Here is a 24,068-nt window from a genome sequence, read left to right as displayed (position 1 = left end):
GTTCTCACACTGCTAATAAAGATATACCCAAGACTGGGTAAAGGAAAGAGGTTTAACTGACTCACAGTTAAGCATGGCTGGGGAGGCCTCAGGAAACTTACAATCATGGTGGAAGGGGAAGCGAACATGCCCATCTTCACTTGGCAGCAGCAAGGAGAACTGCCAAGCAAAAGGAGGAAAAGCTCCTTATAAAGCCATCAGATCTTGTGAGAACTCACTCAGTATCACGAGAACAGCATGAAGGTAACCTCCCCTGTGATTAAATTACCTCCTACTGAGTTCCTCCCACAACATGTGGGCATTATGGCAACTACAATTCAAGATGAGATTTGGGTGGGGACACAGTCAAACCATATCAGGTAGTGTGACTTGAAGCCATCCCAAATTTCTGTGATAATTAAGAAAGACAACATAGGAATGTGTCCCCAGCATTAGGGAAGAAATGAGATGACTAAATAATGAAAATTACACTACTGCTGTTAAGGAGGTATTTACTTGTGTTACACTGAAATTTAAAATACTACAAAATGTATAAAACATACGTGTATGATTTAAAGACTAGTGCACCAATATATCCATCATCCAAATGAAAAAATAGAATATTACCAGTATCTTGGAAGCCTCCATGTGCCTTTCTCCAAGCACATTCTGCCATCACCCGGTTGAGTAATGGTTTAGATGAGAATCATCTGGGGAGCCTTTTGAACTGTATGGATACACTGATGCCAATCCTATTACACATTAGAATGAGGGGAGTCCAGGACTATGTGTGTGTATAAAGTTTTTATTATAATATGCAGCTAAGGATAAAACCATTGCACTAAAAGAGTTCTTCTCAAACTATAATGTGCATACAAATCACCTAAAAATCCTGTTAAAATGCAGCCCATAAAATCTACCCTCTTAGCAAATTTCCAGTATACAAGACAATGTTATTAACTATAGTTCTCATGGTGTATGTTACATCTATGGACTTATTCATCCTATGTAACTTTGAACTCTTTGGCCTACCTCTCTCATTTTCTTGCCCTCCTTCCACTCCCAGTAACCACCTTTCTACTCTGTTTCTATGTGTTCGACATTTTTAAAAAGATTCCACCTATGCATGAGATTATGCAGTATTTGTCTTTCTGTGCCTGAATTATTTCAATGAGCACAATGTCTTCCAGGTTCGTCTATGTTATCCCAAATGTCAGGATCTCCTTTCATTATGTGTATAGATTTTTAGGTGCTCTTACCACAAAAAAGGAACCTATATGAGATGATGGAACGTAGTAATCATTTCACTGTGTATATTTATATCAAAATGTCATGTTGTGCACCTTTAATAAAAGCAATTTTTTAATAGATAAAATAAAATGCAGCCTATGAAGGATTTGCACATCCTTTTTTAGGTTTTGTACTGAGTATTATATTTTTATTATGATTGCAAATGGTGTCTTTACATTACAATACATTACAAGTGCATTACAATGTTGGTTTTTGTGAATTGATATTATTTAGCAAGCATGCTATACAATTTTACTAGTTGTGATAGTTTTTCTAGAGATTAATTTTCTATGTAGACAGTTGTATCACTTTGCAAATAATGACAATTTTGTTCCTTTCTATCCGATTCTTCTATGTGTCTCTCTGTCTCTCTCTTTTTTTTGGGGGGGGCACTTTTCTCACTTGATGGCTATAAGCTTTCCAAACGATCTTAAAGAGAAAGGGTGACAGTGGATATTCACGTTGTATTTCTGCTCTTAAAGAGAATGTTTTCAACATTTCATAATTACTAATAATGTTTTCTCAGAGTTTTTTTTTTGAGGATGTCTTTTACAGAAAAAGTTATAAAAGCAGAAACACACAGAATAAAAAACATAGTTCCAATAAAGAGAATCAGCCCAGCCAAAGGCTGGGCCTTTCACAAGACTAATAAAGTAGACAAAAGCAAGATGTTTTTTATTAAGAAAGTTGTTTTCTATTCTCAGCTTGCTGAATTTTTATCATGAATGGACATTGAATGTTATCGAATGACTTTTCTGCATTATTTAATTTTCTCCTTTAAAGATCTATTATAGTGGTAAATTCTATTAATTGATCTTGACTTCCCAGGATCAACCCAATATGTTAATCAACAGAGTGTTATCTTTAGACATTGCTACATTTGGTTAGCATATATGTATATATGTACATATATATATGTGGGGTTTTTTTTGTTTGTTTTGTTTTTTTTTTTGTTTTGAGACGGAGTCTCGCTCTGTCGCCCAGACTGGAGTGCAGTGGCGCGATCTCAGCTCACTGCAAGCTCTGCCTCGTGGGTTCACGCCATTCTCCTGCCTCAGCCTCCCGAGTGACCGGACTAGAGGCACCCGCCACCACGCCCGGCTAATTTTTTTGTATTTTTAGTAGAGACGGGGTTTCACCGTGTTACCCAGGATGGTCTCAATCTCCTGACCTCGTGATCCGCCCGTCTCAGCCTCCCAAAGTGCTGGGATTACAGGCATGAGCCACCGCGCCCAGCCCAGCTTATATTTTGTTCAAGATTTTTATATCTATGTCAGGCTAGCCTCACAATCTTTTTTCATTCCCTGAAAGAAACTGAAATTGTCTGTTTCTTGGATATTCGGTCAAGCCAGAACTAGTCATTTGAATCTGTTGTTTTTTTGTGTCACAAGACTTTATTTATTTATTTATTTATTTTTGAGACAGAATCTTGCTCTCTAGCCCAGGCTGGAGTGCAGTGGCACCATCTTGGCTCACTGTAACCTCTGCCTCACGGGTTCAAGTGATTCTCCTGCCTCAGCCTCCTGAGTGGCTGGGATTACAGAGGCCCACCACCACACCTGGCTAATTTTTGTATTTTTACTAGAGACGGGGTTTCGCTATGTTGGGCCCGGCTGGTCTTGAACTCCTTACCTCATGATCTGCCTGCCTCAGCCTCCCAAAGTGCTGGGATTACAGGCATGAGCCACCTCTCCCGGCTGCACGAGATTTTACATTACAGATTTCGTTTTGCTAATGGTTGAGATTTTTTCTAAGTTTGTGTATTAGTTTGCTAGGATTTCCATAACAAAGTGCCACCGACTGCATGGCTGAACCAACAGAAATGTGTTTCCTCACAGTTCTGGAGGCTGGAAGTCCGAGATCAAGGTGTCAGCAGGGTTGGCTTCTCCCGAGGCCCCTCTCTTTGGCTTGTAGTTGGCCACCTTCTCCCTGTGTCTTCACTCAGTCTTTCCTCTGTGTATCTGTGTCCTTATCTCCTCTTATGACACCAATCCTATTGGATTATGGCCCAACCTAATGATCTCATTTATACTTGGTGCCCTCTTTAAAGACCCTGTCTCCAAATACAGGCATATTCTTAGGTATAGGTGGTTAGGACTTTAACATACGGATTTGGAGGGAACACAGTTCAGCTCATAATATGATGTATTCATCTCCTCTAGGTTTTCAAATGAATTGTCCCAAATTTGTTCATATCTTATAATCTGTTTTCTCTCCAGCCTCTAGAGATATGTGCATATTAATTCTTAATTAGTTTATATGTCTCTCTCTTTTTGTTTCATTAATCTTGCTGTTGTCTATTTTATTAGTCTTGTCAAAGACCAAATTTTTAGCTTTGTTGATTCTCTATCTTGGAACTATGTTTTTTATTTTATGCATTTCTGCTTTTATGTTTATTATGTTGTTTCTTCTACTTGGGGAATTATTCAGCTGTTTTTTTCTTACTCCATAAATTGGATGCTTAGGTCACACACTTGAGACTTCTTTTCCAGTTTAAGCATTTGAGGCTATAAAACTCATTCTCAATACCACTATATCTCATATATTTTTAATATGTACTAGTTTATTATTCTATTCTAAATATTTTATAATTTCCATTAGAGTCTCTCACTTCTGTGAAATTCTTTAGAAGTGTGTTTTGTATCTCTAAAGGTATGAGGATTTTCTACCTTTTTTGCTATTGATTTCCAATGTAATTGTCTAGTGGTCAAATAATACGTTCTGAACAATACCAACCTGCTGGAATTTATTGAGGTTTTCTTAAAGCCTAGCATGTGGTCACTTTTCTAAATGGGTAAATGTATACTTGAAAAGAATGTATATTCTGAGAGAGAGAGAGAGAGCGAATCATAGATCCTGATTGTCTATTGTGCTATTCTAATTTTTCACATTATTACTGACTCAAAAAAATCTGTCTCTACCAATTACTAAAACAAATGTTAGAAAAACTTCAACTATGATTGTGGATTTGTTAATATCTCTTGTAGCTGTCAATTTTTTACTTCATGTCATTTGAAACTATATTATTAGTTGTATAAATGTTGTATCTTCCTAATGAGTAGAATCTTAATCATTAGGTATATGTCTAATATTACCCAGAATTGTTTTATATCTTTATTCACTTTTTTGGTTAAAATACATTTTTTTTTTTAAATAGACAGAGTCTTGCTTTGTTGCCCAGAGTGGATTGCAGTGGCACGGTCATAGCTCACTATAATCTCAAACTCATGGGCTCAAGCAACCTTCTCACCTCAGCCTCCTGAGCAGCTGGGACTACAGGCATGTACCACCATGCCTCACTAATTTTTTTATTTTTAATTTTTTGGTAGAGATAGGGTCTCACTATGTTGCCCAGGCTATTCTCAAAATCCTGGTCTCAAATCATCCTTCTGCTTCAGCCTCTAAAAGCACTGGGACTACTGGCATGAGCCACTATGCTTGGCCCATATTTTTTTTAAATTACTGTATCCTTATGTTTTAGATAAGTCTTTTATAAATATCTTGATTTCATATATTTTTTCCAGTTTAATAATATTTGTCTTTTAATTGGCAGGTTTCACTTAACTTTTTTATCTATTTATATTTGGATTAATTTATTACATCTTGTTGTATATTTTCTATTTGTTCTGCTTTCTTTTTTCTTTTTCTTCTTTTTTTTTTTAGACAGAGTCTTGCTTTGTCACCCAGGCGGTGCAATGGCACGATCTTGGCTCACTGCAGCCTCTGCCTCCTGAGTTCAAGTGATTCTCTTGCCTCAGCCTCTCGAGTAGCTGGGATTACAGGAACCCACCACCACACCCAGCTAATTTTTGTATTTTTAGTTGAGATGGGATTTCACCCTGTTGACCAGTCTGGTCTCGAACTCCTGACCTCAGGAGATCCACCTGCCTCGGCCTCCCAAAGTGCTGGGATTATAGGCATGAGCCACCGCGCCTAGCCTCTTTTCTTCTTTATGAATTATTTATTTTTCCTTCTCTATTAGTTTAGAAGTTATATTGTGATGTTTATTATTTTAGCAGTAACTTTAGTTACTTAAAATGCATGGTTAACAGTCTAAAATTAATTACTAACTTTACCTTCTAATAAAAAAATACAAGTTTTTATAAGGCTATAATCCTGATCACCCCTTCCAAATTCTACACTATTTCTGTCCGGTATTTTTACTTTTCTTTTACCCTATAAACATTCTTATTGTTTTATTCTCAGTATTTGTTTATATTTACCTGATATTTGCCAGTATCTTTGCTCACCATTCCTTGAGTCTCAGACCTTCCTTTTGTAATAATTTAACTTATTCTTGTCCGTGAAGTTTTCTTTCATGTGATTCTCCTAAAGTCAAGTTCAGCTTTTGTTTGCCTGAAAAGGTCTTTATTTTACTCCTTCTCTTGAAAGATTGTTTTACCGAGAACATAATTGTAGGTTAACAGATATTTTATCTCAGCACGTCAAAAATATGGTTCCACTGTCTTTTGAGTTACATTGTTGATGCTGAGAAGTCGTCAGTATAATTGCCATTCCTAACTAAGTAATTCATCTTTTCTCTCTGATTGCTTTTATTATATAGTCTTCTCTTTTTCTTTGATGTTCTGCAGTTTGGATCTTCCTAGGTGTGCATTGTTTTAATTTATCCTCCTTGTCATCAGTTGGGTTGGTTGTATATGAGGTTGATACACATATTCAACAATTTCTGGGAAATTCAGCTATTTGATATCGTCTCTACCCTCTCTATCTTCTCCTTCTGGAGGTCTAGGCAGCTGAGTTTTACTTTCTCACAATAACCTCTGTCTCTTAATGCATTTTTCATGTTTTTTAGCTATTGATTTCTTGGTGCAATATTCTGGTTATTTCTTTAAATCTATCTTCTGGATAACTAATTTTCTTTTCGGACATATATTATCTGCTGTTTAACTTTCCATTGAGTTTCTAGTTTCAGTGATTATATTTTATCTCTAAAAGTTCTGCAGAGTTCTTTTCCAAAATAAACGATTATATGATCTAACATTTCTACCAGCAATGTTCAGTGCTCTGCATTCTGACCAACACTTGGTGTGGTCATATTTGTAATTTTAGCGATTTTAGTGGATATGTAACAGTGCTTCATTGAGGCTTTAGTTTACATTTGCCTGATGACTAATGATATTGAGTATCTCTTTATGCACTTTATGGCTATTCCTATATCTTATCTTGTGAGTGTGTAACATTTTTGTCTACTTTTAAAAATTATTTAACCTTATTATTGGATTGTTGATGTCTTTATATATTTTGTATACAATTCTTGGTCAGATATATGTCTTGTGAATATTTCTCCCAGTCTGTAGTTGTCTTTTCATTTTCTTAACTGTGTTTTTTTCTTTTCTTTTTTCTTCTTTTTGTATTTTTTATTTTTACCAGAGCTTATATTTGATTAATTGTGTCTTTTGAAGTATCGAAATGTTTGTTCATAAAGTCCAACTTATCCACTTTTCTTTTGTGTTAAGTGCATTCCATGTTCTGTCTATAAAAGCTTTGCCTTTCCCAAGATTATGAAGGCTTTCTCCTGGAAAGTTTATAATTTCAGCTTTTACAATTAGATATATGATTTATTTAAAGCTAGTTTTTCTGTATTGTGTGAAGTAAGGTTTAAAGTTTATTTTGTTTTCCATATAGTTAACTAGTTGTTCCAATATCATTTGTTAAAAGATTATCTTTTCTCCCATTTGATTACCTTGGCACTTTTGTCAAAGATTAGCTGATCTTTTTTACGTGTGGGCTTATTTTTGGACTCTATGTCTATATATTGATACATGTCTATCCTTATACGGAAACTACACTGTCTTAATTACTGTAGCTTTATAGTAAACCTTGAGAGCACATAGAATAAGTCCTCCAAATTTGTTCTTTTTTTTTCAAAATAGTTTTAACTCTTCTAGGTCTTTTCATTTCTCTCTATATTTTAGAACCAGCTTGGCAATTTATACCAAAAAAAAAAAAAAGTCTTCTGAGATTTTGACTGGGATTGTGCTTATTCTATAGATCCATTTGGGGAGAATTAATACCTTAACATTATAAAATTCATGAACAAGGTATATCTCTCTATTTATCAAGATCTCTAATCTGTCGCCCAGGCTGGAGTGCAGTAGTGTGATAGGTGGCTAGCCAATTAGCCCAGCACCATTTGTTGAAAAGGATGTCCTTTCTCCACTTTATATTTTTGTTTGCTTTGTTGAAGATCAGTTGGCTGTAAGTATTTGGGTTTATTTCTGGGTTCTCTATTCTGTTCCATTGGTCTGTGTGCCTATTTTTATACCAGTGCCATGCTGTTTTGGTGACTATGGCCTTATAGTATAGTTTGAAATCAGGTAGTGTGATGCTTCCAGATTTGTTCTTTTTGCTTAATTTTGCTTTGGCTATGCAGGGTCTTTTTCAGTTCCATATGAATTTTAGAATTGTTCTTTATAATTCTGTGAAGAATGATGGTGATATTTTGATGGGGATTGCATTGAATTTGTAGATTCCTTTTGGCAATATGGTCATTTTCACAATATTGGTTCTTGCCCATCCATGAGCATGGGATGTCTTTCCTTTTGTTTGTGTTATCTATGATTTCTTTCAGCAGTGTTTTGTAGTTTTCCTCATAGAGGTCTTTTGACTCCTTGGTGAGGTATATTCCTAAGTATTTTATTTTTTTGCAGCTATTGTAAAAGGGGTTGAGTTTGTGATTTGATTCTCCACTTGGTCACTGTTGGTGTATAGAAGAGCTACTGATTTCATTAATCTTTATCCAGAAACTTTGCTGAATTCTTTTATCAGTTCTAGGAGCTTTCTGGAGTAGTCTTTAGGGTTTTCAAGGTAAATGATCATATCATCAGCTAACAGTGACAGTTTGACTTCCTCTTTACCAATTTGCATGCCCTTTATTTCTTTCTCTTCTCTGATTGCTCTGGTTAGGCTTTTCAGTACTACATTGAAGAGGAGTGGTAAGAGTGAGCATCCTTGTCTTGTTCCACTTCTCAGAGGGAATGCTTTCAACTTTTCCCCATTCAGTATTATGTTGGCTGTGGGTTTTTCATAGATGGCTTTTATTACATTGAGATATGTCCCTTGTACGCCGATGTTGCTGAGAGTTTTGATCATAAAGGATGCTGGATTTTGTTGAATGCTTTTTCTGCATCTACGGAGATGATCATGTGATTTTTGTTTTTAATTCTGTTTATGTGGTGTATCAAAAATTTATTGACTTGTTTATGTTAAACCATCCCTGCATCCCTGGTAGGAAACCCACTTGACCATGGTGGATTATCTTTTTGTTATGTTGTTGGATTTGATTAGCTACTATTTTGTTAAGGATTTTAACATCTGTGTTCATCAGGGGTATCAGTCTGTCGTTTTCTTTTTTGATTATGTCCTTTCCTGGTTTTGGTATTAGGGTGACACTGGTTTCATAGAATGAATTAGGGAGGGTTTCTCTACCTTGTGGAATAGTGTCAAAAGGATTGGTACCAATTCCTCTTTGAATGTCCAGTAGAATTCTGCTGTGAATTCATCTGGTTCTGAACTTTTTCTTGTTGGTAATTTTTTGATTACCATTTCAATCTCACTGCTTGTTATTGTTCTGTTTGGGGTATCTAATTCTTCATGATTTAAGCTGGGGGGGGGTTGTATTTTTCCATGAATTCATCCATCTCTTCTAGGTTTTCTAGTTTATGTGCATAAAGGTGTTCACAGTAGCCTTGAATGATCTTTTGTATTTCGGTGGTATCAGTTGTAAAATCTCCTATTTCATTTCTCAATGAGGTTATTTGGATTTTCTCCCTTCTTTTCTTGGTTAATCTTGCTAATGGTCTATCAATTTTATTTATCTTTTCAAAGAACCAGCTTCTTGTTTCATTTATCTTTTGTATTTTTGTTGTTGTTGTTGTTGTTGTTGTTTCAATTTCATTCAGTTCTGCTCTGATCTTGGTTATTTTCTTTCTTCTGCTAAGTTTAGGTTTGGTTTGTTTTTGTTTCTCTAGTTCCTTGAGGTGTGACCTTAGAGTATCAGTTTGTGCTCTTTCAGTCTTTTTGAGGTAGGCATTTAGGACTATGAACTTTCCTCTTAGCACTGCCTTTGCTGTATCTCAGAGATTTTGATAGCTTGTATCATTATTGTTGTTCAGTTTGAAGAATTTTTTAAATTTCCATATTGATTTTGTTTTTGACCCAATGTTCATTCAGGAGCAGGTTTTTAAATTTCCATGTATTTGCATGGTTTTGTAGGTTCCTTTTGGAGTTGATTTCCAGTTTTATTCCACTGTGGTCTGAGAGAGTGTTTGATATAATTTCAATTTTCTTAAATTTATTTAGGCTCGTTTTGTGGCCTATCATATGGTCTGTCTTGGAGAAAGTTCCATGTGCTGTTAAATAGAATGTGTATTCTGTGGTTGTTGGATGAAATGTTCTGTATAGATCTGTTAAGTCCATTTGTTCCAAGGTATAATTTAAATCCATTGTTTCTTTGTTGACTTTCTGTCTTGATGACCTGTCTAGTGCTGTCAGTGATGTATTGAAGTCCCCCACTATTATTGTGTTCCTGTCTATCTCATTTCTTAGGTCTATTAGTAATTGTTTTATAAATTTGGGAGTGCCAGTGTTAGGTACATATATGTTTAGGATTGTGATATTTTCCTGTTGGACAAGGCCTTTTACCATTATATAATGTCCCTCTTTGTCTCTTTTAACTGCTGTTGCTTTAAAGTTTGTTTTGTCTGATATAAGCATAGCTAACCCTGCTCACTTTTGGTATCCATTTGCCTGAAATGCCTTTTTCCACCCCTTTACTTTAAGTTTATGTGAGTCCTTATGTGTTAGGTGAGTCTCCTGAAGGCAGCAGATAGTTGGTTGGTCAGTTCTAATCCATTCTGCAGTTCTGTATCTTTTTTTTTGAGATGGAGTCTTGTTCTGTCACCCAGGATGGAATGCAGTGGCATGATTTCAGCTCACTGTAACCTTTGCCTCCTTGGTTCAAGTGATTCTCCTGCCTCAGCCTCCTGAGTAGCTGGAATTACAGGCAGGTGCCACCATGCCTGGCTAATTCTTGTATTTTTAGTAAAAACAGGGTTTTGCCATGTTTGGCCTGGCTGATCTCAAACTCCTGACTTCAGGTGATCCGCCTGCCTTGTCCTCCCAAAGTGCTAGGATTACAGGCACAAGCCACTGTGCCCAGCTGGTTCTGTGTCTTTTAAGTGGAGCATTTAGGCCATTTATATTCAATGTTAGTATTGAGATGTAAGGTACCATTTGATTCATCATGCAATGTGTTGCCTGTGTACCTTGGTTTTTTTGTTTTTCATTTTTGCTTTTTAAATTGTATTTTTGTTTTATAGGTTCTGTGTGGTTTATGCTTTAAAGAGGCTCTGTTTTGATGTGTTTCCAGGATTTGTTTCAAGATTTAGAGCTCCTTTTAGCAATTCGTATAGTGGTGGCTTGGTAGTGGTGAATTCTCTCAGCATTTGTTTGTCTGAAAAAGACTATCTTTCCTTCATATATGATGCTTAATTTCACTGGATCCAAAATTCTTGAGTGATAATTGTTTTGTTTGAGGAGGCTGAAGATAGGGCCCAAAGACTACTAGCTTGTAGGGTTTCTGCTGAGAAGTCTGCTGTTAATCTGAAAGGTTTTCATTTATAGGTTACCTGGTGCTTTTGTCTCACAGCTCTAAAGATTCTTTCCTTCATCTTAACTTTAGATATCCTGATGACAATGTGCCTAGGCGATGATCTTTTTGCAATGAATTTCCCAGGTGCTCTTTGTGCTTCTTGTATTTGAATGTCTAGGTCTCTAGTAAGACCAGGAAAGTTTCCCTCAATTATTCCCCCAAATATGTTTTCCAAACTTTTAGATTTCTCTTCTTCCTCAGGAACACCAATTATTCTTAGGTTTGGTTGTTTACTATAATCCCAGACTTCTTGGAGGATTTGTTCATGTTTTCCTATTCTTTTTTCTTTGTCTTTGTTGGATTGGGTTAATTCAAAGACCTTATCTTCAAGCTCTGAATTTCTGTCTTCTACTTGTTCAATTCTATTGCTGAGACTTTCCAGAGCATTTTGCATTTCTATAAGTGTGTCCAATGTTTCCTGAAGTTTTGATTGTTTTTTTCTTTATGCTCTCTATTTCCTTGAATATTTCTCCCTTCACTTATTGCATCATTTTTTGGATTTTCTTGCTTTGCCTTTCTCTGGTGCCTCCCTGATTAGTTGAATAACTAACCTCCTGAATTCTTTTTCAGGTAAATCAGGGATTTCTTCTTGGTTTGGATCCATTGCTGGTGAACTAGTGTGATTTTTTGGGGGTATTAAAGAGCCTAGTTTTGTCATATTACCAGAGTTGGTCTTCTGGTTCCTTCTCATTTGGGTAGGCTCTGTCAGAGGGAAGGTCTAGGGCTGAAGACTGTTGTTCAGATTCTTTTGTCCCACAGGGATTTTCCTTGATGTAGTACTCCCCGGCTTTTCCTATGGATGTGGCTTCCTGTGAGCCAAGCTGTAGTGATTGTTATCTGTCTTCTGGGTCTTGCCACCTAGCAAGAGAGTCCTGTGATGTGAATAATCTATGAGTCTCTCAGCTGTGAATACCAGCAGCTGTTCTGGTGGAGGTTGTAGGAGGGTGAAATGGACTGTGTGAAGGTTCTTAGCTTTGGTGGTTTAATGCTCTATTTTTGTGCTGGTTGGCCTCCTGCCGGGAGGTGGCGCTTTCCAGAGAGCATCAGCTGTGGTAGTATGGTGAGAAGCCGGTGGTGGGCGGGGCCCTAGAACTCCCAAGAGTCTATGCCCAGTATATGCCCTTTGTCTTCAGCTACCAGGGTGGGTAGGGAAGGCCCATCAGGTGGGGCCAGGGCTAGGTGGGTCTGAGCTCAGACTCTCACTGGGTGGGTCTTGCTGCAGCTGCTGTGGGGGTTGGGGGTGAGGTTCCCAGGTGTTCCTAGGTCAATGGAGTTTTGTACCTAGGAGGATTATGGCTGCCTCTAGTGAGTCATGCAGGATGTTAGGGAAGTGGAGGAAAGCTGGCAGTCACAGGCCTCACCCAGCTCCCACGCAATCCGAAGGGCCAGTCTCACTTCCACTATGCCCCCCTAACAGCCCCGAGTCTGTTTCCAGGTAGTGGGCGAGCAGGGCTTGAGAACTTGCCCCAGGTTACCTGCCTCCCAGCTGTGAAAGAAAAGGGCTTTGGTTCTTCCCCTGCCTGTGGAGTCTGCACAGCGGATTTGCACCCTCCCCCGAGTTCTGGCCAGGGGGCTTCTGACCCAGTTCAAATTGTTACAAAGTGGCCAGGTGCGGTGGCTCACGCTTGTAATCCCAGCACTTTGGGAGGCCCAGGCGGGCAGATCACGAGGTCAGGAGATCGAGACCATCCTGGCTAACACGGTGAAACCCTGTCTCTACTAAAAATACAAAAAATTAGCCGGGCGTGGTGGCGGGCGCCTGTAGTCCCAGCTACTCGGGAGGCTGAGGCAGGAGAATGGCGTGAACCCAGGAGGCGGAGCTTGCAGTGAGCCGAGATCGCGCCACTGCACTCCAGCCTGGGCGACTGAGCGAGACTCCCTCTCAAAAAAAAAAAAAAAATTGTTACAAAGTTCAGCTGGAGATTTCCTTCTCCCTGTGGCATTTTCCCCCGCGCCTCTGGCCACCATCCCAAAGGATCCCTGTGGTGCCAGGCAGGAATGGTCTGCTTGGGGACCCAGCAAGCTCCCAGGGCCTTTCCCGCTGCTTCCTCTACCCCTGTATTTTGCTCAGCTCTGAATTGACTCACCTCCAGGTAAGGTCAGAAATTTCTCCTGCAAACTAGACCTTCGTTTCCCCAGTGGGGGTGTGTGTTTGGGGTGGAGGGTCCCCCTTTCTCACTTTTGCAGTTTGGGCACTCACAGTATTTGGGGTGTCTCCCCATCCTGCAGGAGCAGCCTGCTTCCTTCAGAGGGTCTGTGGGTCCTCTCAGGATTGCTGGTTTGATCTTGCAGTCGTTCTGGAGCTAAAATTGATGATGCGGGCTCCGCACGCTGCTGTCTGTCCGAGTTGGAGCTGCAATCTAGTCCTGCCTGCCATCTGCCATGATGATCTCTTTCTGACCAGGGGCATATTTAATGTCTTATTTCTATTAACATTCTATTCATGATGATATATATCTCTAAGATGATAAAAGCTTTCACTTTCTCTACAGCTATCCTCTCTTCTTCTTGAGCTCTCATCAGACTATAATGTCCGTATTTCTACTAAAGTCTTTTCATGGCAAATTAGGCTTTTTCTAGCATGTACCTCAAAGTTCATTTAGCCTCTACCCATTATTCATTTCAAAGTCACTTCCACATTTTTAGGTGTTTGTTACGGTGGCACTCCATCTCTTGGTGCTGAAATATGTATTATCATTGTTATTATTATCAGCTTGGGCTGCCGTAACAGAACACCACAGACTGGATGGTTTAAATAACAGAAATTTATTTTCTCACAGTTCTGGAGACTAGAAGTTCAAGATCAAGGTGCCAGAAAATTTGGTTTCTGGTGAGGGCTCTCTTGGTTTGCAGAGTGCTGCTTTCTCCTGTGTCCTTCTAGGGCCTTTCTTCTATGCATGTGTGGAGAAAGAGAGAGAGCTCTGGCATCTCTTCCTCTTCTTGTAAGGACACTAGTGCTAATGGTTTAGGGCCTCAATCTTTTTTTTTTTTTTTTGAGACAGTGTCTGTCTCTGTCACTCAGGCTGGAGTGCTATGGCGCGATCTTGGCTCACTGCAACCTCTGCCTTTGAGTTCAAGAGATTCTCCTGCCTCAGCCTCCTGAGTAGCTGGGATTACAGGCATGCATCACCATGCCTGGCTAATTTTTGTTTAGGGCCTCAATCTTATGACCTAATTTGATTATTTCCTTAAAGGCTCTATCTCCAAATACAGTGGCACTGGGGATGAGGGCTTTCACATCTGGATTTTGGGAGGACACAATTTGGCCCAAACAGTTTTCTGTCCTTTTCCATTTTTATTTTTGGCAATTTAACTATAGGTTTATCAACTTTGCTGATATTTTCAAAGAACTCGCTTTGGGATTTATTAATTTTCTCTATTGGGCGTCAATTTCTATTTCATCAGTTTATACTCTTATCTTTATTCTTCCCTTTCCTCTACTTACTTTCATTTAATTTGCCATCTACAGTGGTTCCCCCCGCCACCATCCACAGTTTTATTTTCTACAGTTTCAGTTACCCATGGTCAACTGTGGTCTAAAAATATTAAAGGGGAAATTCCAGAAGTAAACAATTCATGTGTTTTAAATTGTGTGCCATTCTGAGTAGCATGATGGAACCTCCCACTGTCCTGCTCTGTCCTGCCCAGGATGTGAATCATCCCTTTATTCAGTGTGTCTCAGCTTTATATGCTGCCTGCCTGTTAGTCACTTGGTAGCTGTCTCAGTTATCAGATTGGCAGATCACAGGAAGACGGATGAGTGTAGTACAATGACATATTTTGAGAAAGAGAGAGACCACATTCACATAACTTGTATGACAGTACGTTACTATAATTGTTCTATTTTATTATTAGTTATTGCAGTTAATCTCTGACTGTGCCTAATTTATAAATTAAACTTTCTCATAGGTTTATATGTATAGGTAAAAACATAGTATGCATAGGGTTTGGTAATATCCATGGTTTCAGGCATCCACCACGGAAGGTGGGGGGGTCATAAAATGTATCCCTTGTGGAGAAGAGGGGGCTGCTATATTTCTAGCTTCTTATTGACTGATTTTTCTCCTGGTTTTCAGCCACTGTTTTCTGCTCTTACATGTCTAGCAATTTTTTCTTGGATGCTGAAAATTTTGAATAGTATGTTGTTCATGTCTTGGTTTTGCTAAATTTCTTTAAAATGTGTTGACATTTATTTTGGCAGGTAGTTAAGAACTCACAGTTCCACTTCACCTTTTGGGGCTTGTCTCAGGCTTTTGCTGGGGTAGAACAACAATAGTCCTTGCTCTAGGCCTAGTTTAGCTCCAGATCTAAAGCATCATCTTACTAATGCCCTAGACGTTAGTGAGGTTTTTCCACACTGGTTGGCATGGGGTTTTTTTGTTTGTTTGGTTTTTGGTTTTTGGTTTTTTTTGAGACAATCTTGCTGTGTTGTCCAGGCTGGGGTGCACTGGTGAAATGCAATCTTGGCTCACTGCAACCTTTGCCTCGGGGCTCAAGCAATCCTCCCTGCTTAGCCTCCCAAGCAGCTGGGACTATGCGTGCATGCCACCACACCTGGCTAAGTTTTATATTTTTAGTAGAGATGGGGTTTCACCATGTTGCCCAGACTGGTCTTGAACTCCTGGGCTCAAGTGATCCGCAAACCTTGACCTCCAAAAGTGCTGGGATTATAGGTATGAGCCACTGTGCCTGGCTGGCATGTTTTCATTATTTCCCAGCCCAATGTGAGCTCTGAAAATTGTTTGGCTTACAGCTTCCCAGGAGACCCTTGCCAGACCCAACCATGGACATATTAATATTCAGCAATAGGCTCAAGGGAATCCCTCTGTTGATTTCTGTATCTCTTTATCTGTACAGATCCTACCCCTCAGTATTCTGCCTGGCAAATTCCTGCTACTTGAGGCTCCCTTATCTCACTTAATGAAATCCCCATACATTGCTTGGATTCTCTCTCCCTGCAGCAGAGTCGAAAAAACACCTCCAGGCAGACAGCTGAGGTGGGACTTACCCTGTTTTTCCCCTTTTTATCACATATCAAAGTCCTGTAGATCTCTTGTCCAGTGTCTAAGTCTGATAGAAAATTTGAATTTGATATGAAGCGTTTCATACCTTTGTTCAGTTTTCCAATTGTTGACAGTAGGAGGGCAAGGCCAGCACTAGTTATTCCAATAGAGTAGAAAATGGCAGCGTTGCAATAGCCTTTTAACTCATATCTCTGATTCTATCCTTGTAACTCTCCAAACTATTTTTTCACATACCTTCCAGGGTAATCTTTTGAAAACAGAAGCCAGATTGTGCCTCTCCTTTGTTGAAGATTCTCAGCTGGTTTCCCACCTCTCTCAGAGTAAAGCCCTAAATGCCTGCCCTTGTCTAAGTCCTGCCATTACTTGGCTCCAGGTTCCCTTCTTCATTTGTTGCCATCTTCATTGCCACCTTCTTCCCCCGATTCACACTGCGTCAGCCATTTTTATTTCCTTCTTGTTCCTTGAACACCGAGCACATGCCTGCCTTCGAGCTTTTGCACTTGCTCTCCCCAATGCTTGGGTCTCTGCCTGAATCTGCCTGACTCACCTGCTCTTCTTCAGCTCTCTACTCAGACGTCAACGCATCATAGAGCCAGCGCATCATGGAGCCTTCTCTGACCAGTCCGTTGTAAACCCCCTCAGCCCCTGCACTTGATGTTCTATTCCCTCCCCTGCTTTATTTTTCTTCATAGCATTTCCAACCACCCAGGATATTACGTATTTGTTTACTCTCTTGTCTCCCCCAGCTAGAATACAAGTTCTGTGTGAGCAAGGACTTTTTTGTTCACTGCTATATCCTGAGTGACTAGAACAGAGTGCCTAGCTCAGCAAATATTTTCTGAGTAGTGCTTAAATGAGCCAGGAGCAATAACAGAAATTCTATTTTCAACTCAGATCCTGAATCTGAGGTGACTAAACTCCCACAACGGGATTTCAACTGCCTTCCTATCACTGTAGCTTGCAGAGTAAAGCTGATTATTTCAAAGTGATCATGGGCGGAATGAAAGATTTGGCAGGGAGGGAGGAAGTAAGGGAAGGAAAGAGAGAGGGAGAGAGAGAGAGTGAGAGAGAGACAGACAGACAGACAGAGAGACTGAGTTGCCAAGCCAAATAAACAGAAAACCCATTCCAGGATTTTCAGTGTGGAGGAACTAGAAATTGATGATAGGACTTGCCAGAGCCTCTTCAAAGTTGTACATATTGATGCTCAAGTTAATAATAAATATACAATCTTCTTTTTTTTTTTTTATACGGTCTTGCTCTGTCACCCAGGCTGGAGTGCAGTGGCGTGATCTCGGCTCACTGCAACCTCTGCCTCCCAGGTTCAAGAGATTCTACTACCTCAGCCTCCTGAGCAGCTGGGACTACAGGCATGTGCCACCATGCCTGGCTAATTTTTTGTGTTTTTAGTAGAGATGGGGTTTCACTGTGTTAGCCAGGATGGTCTCGATCTCCTGACCTCTTGATCCACCCGCCTTGGCCTCCCAAAGTGCTGGGATTACAGGCATGAGCCACCGCGCCCAGCCACAATCTTCTTTTTTTAAGACAGTGCCTTGCTCTGTTGCTCAGGCTGGAGTGCAGTGGCACGATCATACTTCACTGCAGCCTCGAACTCCTGGGCTCAAGCAATCCTCCTGCCTCAGCCTCCCAAAGTGCTGAGATTATAGGTGTCAAACACCAAGCCCAGCCTCAAAGTTCTCACTACAAAGTCAGTGTAGGTTGTCTTATCAATTCTTTTCATAAACCTCATTAGCTGCCATGGTACAAAGCTCCTGTAGGATAAAGACCCCTTGCCTGAGAAGCTCCTGCCTGAGCATCCCGCTTAAGATTGCTATGTTCCAGTTTCAGCTTTCTACATATGGCTAGCCAGTTTTCCCAGCACCATTTATTAAATAGAGAATCGTTTCCCCATTTCTTGTTTTTGTCAGGTTTGTCAAAGATCAGATGGTTGTAGATATGCGGCATTATTTCTGAGGGCTCTGTTCTGTTCCATTGGTCTATATCTCTGTTTTGGTACCAGTACCATGTTGTTTGGGTTACTGTAGCCTTGTAGTATAGTTTGAAGTCAGGTAGCGTGATGCCTCCAGCTTTGTTCTTTTGGCCTAGGATTGACTTGGCAATGAGGGCTCTTTTTTGGTTCCATATGAACTTTAAAGTAGTTTTTTCCAATTCTGTGAAGAAAGTCATTGGTAGCTTGATGGGGATGGCATTGAATCAATAAATTACCTTGGGCAGTATGGCCATTTTCACGATATTGATTCTTCCTACCCATGAGCATGGAATGTTCTTCCATTTGTTTGTATCCTCTTTTATTTCATTGAGCAGTGGTTTGTAGTTCTCCTTGAAGAGGTCCTTCACATCCCTTGTAAGTTGGATTCCTAGGTATTTGATTCTCTTTGAAGCAATTGTGAACTGGATCCCTTCCTTACACCTTATACAAAAATTAATTCAAGATGGATTAAAGACTTAAATGTTAGACCTAAAACCATAAAAATCTCAGAAGAAAACCTAGGCAATACCATTCAGGACATAGGCATGGGCAAGGACTTCATGTCTAAAACACCAAAAGCAATGGCAACAAAAGCCAAAATTGACAAATGGGATCTAATTAAACTAAAGAGCTTCTGCACAGCAAAAGAAATTGTATAGCAAAAGAGTGAACAGGCAACCTACAGAATGGGAGAACATTTTTGCAATCTACTCATCTGACAAAGGGCTAATATCCAGAATCTACAATGAACTCAAATAAATTTACAAGAAAAAAAAACAAACAACCCCATCAAAAAGTGGGCAAAGGATATGAGCAGACACTTCTCAAAAGAAGACATTTTTGCAGCCAAAAGACACATGAAAAAGTGCTCATCATCACTGGCCATCAGAAAAATGCAAATCAAAACCACAATGAGATACCATCTCACACCAGTTAGAATGCCGGTCATTAAAAAGTCAGGAAACAACAGGTGCTGGAGAGGATGTGGAGAAATAGGAACACTTTTACACTGTTGGTGGGAGTGTAAATTAGTTCAACCATTGTGGAAGTCAGTGCGGCGATTCCTCAGGGATCTAGAACTAGAAATACCATTTGACCCAGCAATCCCATTACTGGGTATATACCCAGAGGATTATAAATCATGCTGCTATAAAGACACATGCACACGTATGTTTATTGCGGCACTATTCACGATAGCGAAGACTTGGAACCAACCCAAATGTCCAAGAATGATAGACTGGATTAAGAAAATGTGACACATATACACCATGGAATACTATGCAGCCATAAAAAATGATGAGTTCATGTCCTTTGTAGGGACATGGATGAAGCTGGAAACCATCATTCTCAGCAAACTATTACAAGGACAAAAATCCAAACACCGCATGTTCTCACTCATAGGTGGGAATTGAACAACGAGAACACTTGGACACAGGAAGGGGAACATCACACACTGGGGCCTGTTGTGGGGTGGGGGGAGGGGGGAGGGATAGCATTAGGAGATGTACCTAATGTTAAATGACAAGTTAATGGGTGCAGCACACCAACATAGCACATGTATGCATATGTAACTAACCTGCACATTGTGCACATGTACCCTAGAACTTAAAGTATTAAAAAAAAAAAAAAAAAGATTGCTATGTTCCGAGTGGAAAAGCTGGGAGCAGAATCAGCTAGAAAATTGTTCAGACTCAGCTTGTCTGGTGTTGGTCGGTAAGTGCTATATATTTACTTTATTTGTTTTTAGTTTTCTCTTTTCAGGGTTAATTATTAATTTAATAATGGGTTTCTGGTGGGACTACCTACCAGTAATGAAAAACATTTTTATAGTTCATGCATTTTCATGAACTTGCCTTTCACATATTCTATTTCAGACCAGATCCAGGTTTTACAAGCACATTTTTTAGTGTTGATAGACTTCATAAAAATCGTTTCCTTTACAATTTTTTTCTGTCTTTAAAATAAAACCCAATAAAATGATAAGACACATGACTTTGCCAATTATTCTCCACTTATTGTGAAAATTAGATTGCATTTGGTCTTTAGCCAGAATATATATAAAATATGTTCTGTGATGAAATAGCATTTACTTTTATTGTATTTATAGATCTTGGTTAAAGAAAAAAACTGGATGTATTGAGTGTTATACAGAAGAAAAATTATTAAATTATTACTTGCCAGGGTTCTTCTTTCCTACCTTTTCTGGAGGAAAATTGTCAATTCAGAATTTCTCTTATGGGTCTCAGAAGCTAGTAACTTTATTGACTACAGAAAATGGCTTGTTTTACACTTATACGCAGGAAAAATTATCACCTCTTAAAAAGTCTCTAGTGTGATATATAATATACAACTTATGCAATAGCTGTAGGTAGATATAACACTAATTATAGAGATACACAGAAATATATTTTGGGGCTTCTCCACACATCTTCAAAGATTTTTCTTCTGAGGCCCATTCCCAGGGCTTTTTGTTTAGACTAAAGGAGAGATGACTATGTGGCCTTCACTGACAGTCCTCCTGATTTATCAGTTTCAGTCTAGAGTTTAGTCTAGAAAGCAAACGTGCCTTCTTCTCACCTGAGCATTTGAAAAGCCTCTGTGGCATTCAATACTGATAAGTTTTTGGAGATTGAAGAAATGTATTTGTAGATTATTGTGTGAAACATGTAAACTGAGAATTCGGTTTTACCTTCATAACTTTGACATAGTTGGTGCTACAGATATTTGATGGAATTCTACTGTCTATAATAATGAAATCATGATTCAAGGTTACAGTTTGTTTAGGGCACACAGGAAGAGGCAAGATGAATCTATGCTGTGATTTTTTGATTTGCAGCCATAAAATTCTGCCGTGGAACTGTAGGATCAGACATTCGTTTATGTAAAAACGTGTGTCTAGCAGGAACTAATCTCTTTCTAATGTCACCTTATTCCACAGAATATTAATATTAGGAAATATAGTTGCATGTGGCTTTATATTGGATTCTGACTATCTAAGCCATTTTTGTCCATAAACAAATAAAAAGGATTTTAAGACTGTAATGTAATTTCAGCAATCCTGGAAACTTTCTAGTAATAAGAATACATATTCAAAAGCACCCACCCTTCTTGCCGACACTCAGATAGTTTAAAAATAATCTTCCATGAGAATCCTATAGTGTTTCAAAATGCTTCTAAGCCTCTGCCAAATGCTGGTGTGAAAAGTGAAGGTACTTCCACTTCTTTCTCTCTTTTTCTCTCTCTTTCTCTCTTTCTTTGCCTCCCTCCCTCCCTCCCTTCCTTCCTTTCTCTTTTTCTCTCTCTCTCTTTCTTTCTTTTCTTTCCTTCCCTCCCTCCCTCCTTCCTTCCTTTTTTCCCTCCCTCCCTCCCTTTTTTCCTTCCCTTTTTCCTTCCTTCCTTCCTTTTCTCCCTCCCTCCCTTCCTTTTTTCCTTCCTTCCTTCCTTGCTTCCTTCCTTCCTTCTCTCCTTTCCCTTCCTCCCTCCCTACCTCCCCACTCCTTCTTTCCTACCTTCCTTCCTTCCTTCCTTCCTTCCTGCCAGGGGAGACAAAGTCTCACTCTGTCCCCAAGCTAGAGTGCAGTGGCACAACCATGGCTCACTGCAGTCTCGAACTCCTGGGCTCAAGCGATCCTCCCACCTCAGCCTCCAGAGCAGCTGGGACTACAAGTACATGCCACCATGCCTGGCTAATTTTGTTTTTGTTTTTGTTTTTGTTTTTTTTGAGATGGAGTCTCGCTCTGTCGCCCAGGCTGGAATGCAGTGGCATGGTCTCGGCTCACTGCAAGCTCCGCCTCCTGGGTTCATGCCATTCTCCTGCCTCAGCCTTCCAAGTAGCTGGGACTACAGGCACCTGCCACCACGCCCGGCTAATTTTTTGTATGTTTAGTACAGACAGGGTTTCACCACGTTAGCCAGGATGGTCTCGATCTCCTGACCTCATGATCCACCCGCCTCGGCCTCCCAAAGTGCTGGGTTTACAGGCGTGAGCTGCTGCGCCCAGCCTGCCTGGCCAATATTTTTAAAAATTTATTGTTTATAGAGATGAGAGCTGGTTATGTTGCCCAAGCTAGTCTCAAACCCCTGGGCTCAAGCAATTCTCCTGCGTCAGCCTCCCAGAGTGCTGGGATTACATATCTGAGCCGCCATATTGAACCACTTCCACTTTCTTATGATAGAAGAAGGAGCATGAGGTCTTCTTGTCAATGGAGACTTGTCAAGAAGCCCTCCTGGTACCACGGGAATTAGCTCAGTTAGCCTGTGCACATGGATTAAATCTGCTTGTGGACATGCAGGATTAAATAAATATAACAGTAAAAGAAGAAATACTGAGGTCTAGAATCAATTTACTCATGGTATATTTGCTTGGGAGACTGATTTTAGCCTGTTGTCACAGTAAGAGTGGCAGTGCCCAGCACTCCCTTCTATGGGAGACCAGACACAGGCTTGCCAAGATGAGGAAGGAGCCATCCCCTAGAAGGTGTGTGTGGCAGGAGAGTCGAAGATTAAGTGGAGGAGCATGGCTGGGTGCCAGCCAGGAGGTCCTTTTCCTTGTCAGGTAGCAGCTGCAAATCCTCCTGGCTTCTGAGGTAAATATTCCTGCAAATTGATGAATATCAGGAGCCATAGCTTCAGAGGAGGGATTTATCTCTCTGAAGATGCACTGGAGGAGGGAATGTGGGGAGAACACAGAAGAGCAGCTCTCTTCCTTTGTGAGTCTAAAGACGACTCTGTTAGGATTGCACTTCCTGCTATAGTGCAGGACACAAAAATGTGGTGAGGCCAACAAAAGAGCGGTCTAATTTGCATTCAAGTCTGAGTTCAGAGCTTGTTTTCTGGGTTGGCAGGTGACTCTCCTCCACACGTCATTCAGCAACTCAGGCTGACAGGAATGATGGAAAGACAAGTCCACAGTTAGAGATTTTCTTTTAGGCAAGTGATATGGTTTGGCTGTGTCCCCATCCAAATCTCATCTTAAATTCCCATGTGTCGTGGGAGGGACCTGGTGGGAGGTAATTAAATCATGGAGGCAGGTCTTCCCGTTGCCGTTCTTGTGTTAGTGAATAAGTCTCACAAGATCTGATGGTTTTAAAAACAAGAGTCTCCCTGCACAAGCTCTCTTCTCTTATCTGCTGCCATGTAAGACATGCCTTTCACCTTCAGCCATGATTCTGAGGCCTCCCCAACCACTTGGAACTGTGAGTCCAATTAAACCTCTTTTTCTTCCCAGTCTCGGGTTTGTCTTTATCAGCAGTGTGAAAATGGACTAATACAGCAAGTGAGGAGAAAATTTTACACATTATTAATATTATTATTATTATTTTGAAATAGGGTCTTGCTCTGTTGCCCAGGCTGGAATGCAATGGCATGATCTCTGCTCACTGCAGCATTGACCTCCCGGACTCAAGTGATCCTCCCACCTCAGCCTCCTGAGTAGCTGGGACCACAGCATGTGCCACCATGCCTGGCTAATTTTTTTTTTTTTTGTAGAGGCAGGGTTTCGCCATGTTGGCCAGCCTGGTCTCAAACTCCTGGGCTCAAGTGATCCTCCCACGTCGACCTCCCAAAGAGCTGAGATTAAGCATGAACCACCATGCCTGACCTACTCATTATTTTTTATCTCATTTCTTTTGCAAGAGTGGTGTCATTTGGGAACACCCAAATAAATGCAGTCATTCACCGAGGAGGGCTGAAAAATGCCATCATCACTTGGACAGTCTTTTGAGAAAGTCTGGACTACATCTTGGGTAAGTGTTCAGAAGGGTTTCGTGTACTGCTGGCTCTGAAACAGTGAAGGGCCTGAGATGTTACCCTCCTTGTACAGTCACACAGACACAGACATACACAAGACACCCACGCAAGCAGAAACACTAGCCCTCTGGATCAGAGAAAATAAACACTTATTTATTTAGAGAACTTCTTAGTGCCAGTTCTTAGGAGATACATTCTAAAGTATTTTTAGACTAAAAATGTCATGATGTCTGCAATAAATTTTTTGGCAACGGCTTTATAAGATACAATTCACCCATTTAAATTATACATTTCACATTCATTTAAATTCTACATTTTAAATTGTACATTTTCATTCATTTAAATTATTTACTTTTTTTGCATG

The sequence above is a fragment of the Pongo pygmaeus genome, chromosome 3 (assembly GCF_028885625.2).
Source record: "Pongo pygmaeus isolate AG05252 chromosome 3, NHGRI_mPonPyg2-v2.0_pri, whole genome shotgun sequence".
Lineage (NCBI taxonomy): Eukaryota > Metazoa > Chordata > Mammalia > Primates > Hominidae > Pongo > Pongo pygmaeus.
The sequence above is the reverse complement of the archived record's forward strand: the minus strand, read 5'-3'. Positions refer to the sequence as shown.